This window comes from Moschus berezovskii, chromosome 8, assembly GCF_049115385.1.
Source record: "Moschus berezovskii isolate FMDL1 chromosome 8, NW_MosBer_1.0, whole genome shotgun sequence".
In the NCBI taxonomy this organism is placed as follows: domain Eukaryota; kingdom Metazoa; phylum Chordata; class Mammalia; order Artiodactyla; family Moschidae; genus Moschus; species Moschus berezovskii.
The window spans coordinates 70,949,764-70,955,135 of NC_142467.1; the positions used below are offsets into that span (position 1 = coordinate 70,949,764).

Below are 5,372 nucleotides of genomic sequence, written 5' to 3' on the forward strand. Positions count from 1 at the left end.
AGTGGAAACAGTGTCAGACTTTATTTTTGGGGGCTCCAAAATCACTGCAGATGCTGGTTGCAGCCATGAAATTAAAAGATGCTTACTTCTTGGAAGGAAAGTTATGACCAACCTTGATAGTATATTAAAAAACAGAGACATTACTTTGCCAAACAAGGTCCGTCTAGTCAAGGCTATGGTTTTTCCCATGGTCATTAATTATTAGAAGAATGTAAATCAGAGCAATGATGAGGTAGCACCTCACACTTGTAAGAGCGGCTCTCACAATAAAAGTCTACAAATGACCAATGTTGGCAAGAAAGTGAAAAAAAAGTAAACACCTGTACACAGTTGGTGAGGATACAAATTGGAATAGCCATTTTGGAAAACACCATAGAAGGTCCTCAAAAAACTAAAACTAGAACTATCATATGATGCAGCAATTCTACTCCTGGTTATATACTCCTCAAAAATGAAAACATTGATTCAAAAAAATAAACAAACCCAATGTTCATAGCAGTACTATTTACAAATAGTCAAGATATGGAAGCAACCCAAGTATCCAACAGACAAATAGATAAAATAGTGATATGTATCTGAAATGAAATATTACTCAGCCATAAAAAATGATGAAATCGTTCCATTCGCAGCAACATGGATGAATTTGGAGGGCATTATACTAAGTGAAGTAAGTCAGACAGAGAAAGACAAATGCTATATGATATCTCATATATGAAAATTTTAAAATAATACCAATTAATGTACAGAGCAAAGCAGAAACAGACTCAACAAATAAGGAAAATAAACTAGTGGTTACCAGTGAGGACAGAGAGAGTGGGAGTGGCAACATAGTTATAAGGAATTAAGAGATACAGACTACTATGTGTAGAATAGATAAACAACAAGTATATACAGTATCAGTTCAGTTCAGTTCAGTCGCTCAGTCGTGTCCAACTCTCTGCGACCCCATGAATCAAAGCACGCCAGGCCTCCCTGTCCATCACCAACTCCCAGAGTGCACTCAAACTCATGTCCACAGAGTTGGTGATGCCATCCAGCCATCTCATTCTCTATCGTCCCCTTCTTCTCCCTCCCCCAATCCTTCCCAGCATCAGAGTCTTTTCCAGTGAGTCAACTCGTTGCATGAGGTGGCCAAAGTATTGGAGTTTCAGCTTTAGCATCAGTCCTTCCAATGAACACCCAGGATTGATCTCCTCTAGAATGGACTGGCTGGATCTCCTTGCAGTCCAAGGGACTCTCAAGAGTCTTCTCCAGCACCACAGTTCAAAAGCATCAATTCTTTGGCGATCAGCTTTCTTCACAGTCCAACTCTCACATCCATACATGACCACTGGAAAAACCATAAAATCATTGAACTAAAATGGACTGGAATAGGTGAATTTAACTCAGATGACCATTATATTTACTCCTGTGGGCAGGAATCCCTTAGAAGAAATGGAGTAGCCATCATGGTCAACAAAAGAGTCCGAAATGCAGTACTTGGATTCAATCTTAAAAACGACAGAATGATTTCTGTTCGTTTCCAAGGCAAACCATTCAATATTACAGTAATCCAGGCCTATGCCCCAATCAGTAATGCTGAAGAAGGTGAAGTTGAACGGTTCTATGAAGACCTACAAGACCTTTCAGAACTAACACCCAAAAAAGATGTCCTTTTCATTATAGGGGACTGGAATGCAAAAGTAGGAAGTCAAGAAACACCTGGAGTAACAGGCAAATTTGCCCTCGGAGCACAGAATGAAGCAAGACAAAAGCTAATAGAGTTTTGCCAAGAGAATGCACTGGTCATAGCAAACATTCTCTTCCAACAACACAAGAGAAGACTCTACACATGGACATCACCAGATGGTCAACACCGAAATCAGATTGATTATATTCTTTGTAGCCAAAGATGGAGAAGCTGTATACAGTTAGCAAAAACAAGACCAGGAGCTAACTGTGGCTCAGATCATGAATTCCTTATTGCCAAATTCAGACTTAAATTGAAGAAAGTAGGGAAAACCACTAGACCATTCAGATATACAGTCTAGAAAAGGAAATATAGCCATTATCTTCCAGTAATTTTTAATGGAGTATAGTCTGTAAAAATACTGAGTCACTCATGCTGAATATTTGAAAATAATATAAGATTGTAAATCAACTGTATTTCAATAAAAAATAAGTCAGTAAAATTCATATTTAAGAATTTTGGGGAAGAAACTGTTTTGACTTTTCATTTCTGAAGTGATAATCTGTTCAAATCAAAATATGTACAATATAAATCTTTCCTTCTTTCCTACTTTCTCCCCTCTCTCCCATATTTCTTCCTTCTTTCTTCCTTGATCCCTTCCATCCTTCTTCAGTACAATTAGATTCACTCCCTTCAGTTATTCAAAAGAGGTAAAATCTTTAGTCCTAAGGTTTTTTCCTGTGATCATATATGATTTTCTTAAATCTGTAAAACAGTTCATAAAAAGTAGATTTTTCTTCATTTTAACATGTGAAGAAATATACTTGGATTTTTTTGCTCCAATTACAACTGTGCATAACCAACATGTATTATCAATGTTAATTTATGTGATGAATTTAATCACATATATTTTAATAGTGTTTTTTTTTTTTTTGTCTTCAGATAAGGACATTGGCTTCTCCATGATTACTGCATATTTTGAGAATATCTAAATGTATGGGTTCCAATCTGTTTATCTAAAGATATTTTAATCATATAATCATGAGAAATAATTCCCTTGAAAACATTTTGATGAATATTTCCTGCAACTTTCATATATACATACATATATGTTCATATTTTATATTAAAATTGATTATTCATTTGAAATTTATTTTATCAAAATTATATTAAGTAAGGTATAAATTGTTTTTTTAAACAATTAGTTATTTTAATAATAATTCATCTCTACCATAATTAATGATTTTCATTCAGTTCAGTTCAGTTCAGTCACTCAGTCGTGTCCGACTCTCTGCGACCCCATGAATCACAGCACGCCAGGCCTCCCTGTCCATCACCAACTCCTGGAGTTCACTCAAACTCATGTCCATAGAGTCAGTGATGCTATCCAGCCATCTCATTCTCTGTCGTCCCCTTCTCCTCCCGCCCCCAACCTTTCCCAGCATCAGAGTCTTTTCCAGTGAATCAACTCATCGCATGAGGTGGCCAAAGTATTGGAGTTTCAGCTTTAGCATCAGTCCTTCCAGTGAACACCTAGGATTGATCTCCTCTAGAATGCACTGGTTGGATCTCCTTGCAGTCCAAGGGACTCTCAAGAGTCTTCTCCAGCACCACAGTTCAAAAGCATCAATTCTTCAGCGATCAGCCTTCTTCATAGTCCAACTCTCACATCCATACATGACCACGGGAAAAACCATAGCCTTGACTAGACGGACCTTTGTTGGCAAAGTAATGTCTCTGCTTTTTAGTATACTATCTAGGTTGGTCATAACTTTCCTTCCAAGGAGTAAGCGTCTTTTAATTTCATGGCTGCAATCAGCATCTGCAGTGATTTTGGAGCCCAAACACACAAAAGAACACACTCCAAAAAACAAATTATGTGACTAGTGTCCAGCATATCTTATGATGGAATGCCTCAGTCATTTATCCTTATTGCTGAGGTTCAAAGTTCAGAAAAAAACTATCATGACAAAGTATGAACACAGAACAAATGTCATTGTAGTTAATTTACCAAATATGAATTACATAATGCTTTAAATTAATGCAAACTGGGAACATGAAAGCAAAATATATTGACACAAAAGAAAATCTAAATCTAATTTGAGTGATGCCATTATGCCAATAATCCTCACTGTAGAGATCACTGAAACTATTTCTCCAGCCACTTTCTCAAAGCCACCTTGACTTCTTTATTTCTCACACTGTATATAAGTAGGCTCAACACAGGTGTGAAGATGGTGTAAAAGGCAGAGACTACCTTGTCATGAGCCACTAAACGGTAGGATTTGGGCCGCATGTAGATAAATATGATGGTGCCATAAAAAAAACCCACCACAGCCAGGTGGGAGGAACAAGTAGCAAAGGCTTTCTTCCTGGCTGTAGCAGAATGCATGCGGAGCACAGTGATCAGGATGAGACCGTAGGAAGCCAAAATGAAAGACACTGGGATCAAAAGCATCAGGACACAGCAGACGTACATGAAAAATTCGAAAATCATGGTGTCTGTACAGGCAAGGCGAGCAAGCGATGGTGCCTCACAAAAGAAGTGGTTGATTTCTTGAGAGTGGCAGTAAGGGAAGCTCAGGGTGACACCAACCTGCATCAGCCCATCCATCCCTCCCAAAAGCCAGGAGCCGGCTGTCATGTGCAAGCAGATCTTCTGATTCATAAGGATGGGGTATCACAGGGGATGACATTTAGCCGCATAGCGGTCATAGGCCGTGGCAGCTAAGAGAAAGCACTCGCCCCCTTCCAGAGTGACAAACAGGAAGATCTGGGCACCACAGCCAGCAGGAGAGATAGACCTGATGTGCATCAGGTAGTTGCCTACCATTTTGGGAACAACAGTGAGGACCAGCATCACGTCCATGAGGGAGAGCTGGCTAAGCAGGAAGTACATCGGTGTGCACAGCCAAGAATCCATGTGAATGAGCATGATCGTGAAGATATTGCTCATCAGGGAGGTGAGGAAGGCCATGAGCACCACAGAAAAGAAGAATAGATGGGTTTTTGTGTAGTTAAGGAGCCCTAAAAGAATGAAGCTTATTCCCATGATGTCATTTGTATTTTCCATAGCTTCAGTTATTCCTAGAAGACAATGAATAATTAGGAAATGATACTTGCTTAAAAGGAAGTTTGAACATTTTCTTTTGAAACTTGACCAATGGCACAGAAAAAAAATGAGAATTGGAGGAAAAATTATAACTTAAATTCTTTCACTGCACCAGAAGATGTTTTTCTTGGCATCCTATCCTCCATATCTTTGTAATTACACGTTATCTTTTATCCAAATAAATTATATATGCATACAAAATAATATCAATTACATTTCTATTATTTTTGTGTATTTTGTTAGTATGGAGTATCTGAGTAACTGAATTTCTAACTTTTTCACTCCTATCAACTGTTGATTTTTGTTTAAATCCCTCCATGTGTGATGCTATTAGATATTGTTATGTGCAATAATTATGGCCAATAATAGAAAAGTAAACAAAAAAATTTGTTTTAATTTGCAAATTTCTTAGTAATGAATGAGCCAGGACTGTTCATTAATCTATCAGATTACTTTTGCAAATTTTCTGTAAATATCTCTTTTCCATGATTAATATGAGTTGTCTGAATTTTCCTTATAGATTTAAATAATTTCTTATCTGTATTTTATGTACACTGTTCTGATTTGTTGCTTATATGGTAAATATCTTCC

General features: G+C 37.5%; 1 pseudogene; it reads right to left on the minus strand.

The window, feature by feature from the left end:
* Positions 1-3,818: 3,818 nt before the first annotated feature.
* Positions 3,819-4,742, minus strand: LOC129553510 (olfactory receptor 2T12-like; annotated as a pseudogene).
* Positions 4,743-5,372: the final 630 nt, after the last annotated feature.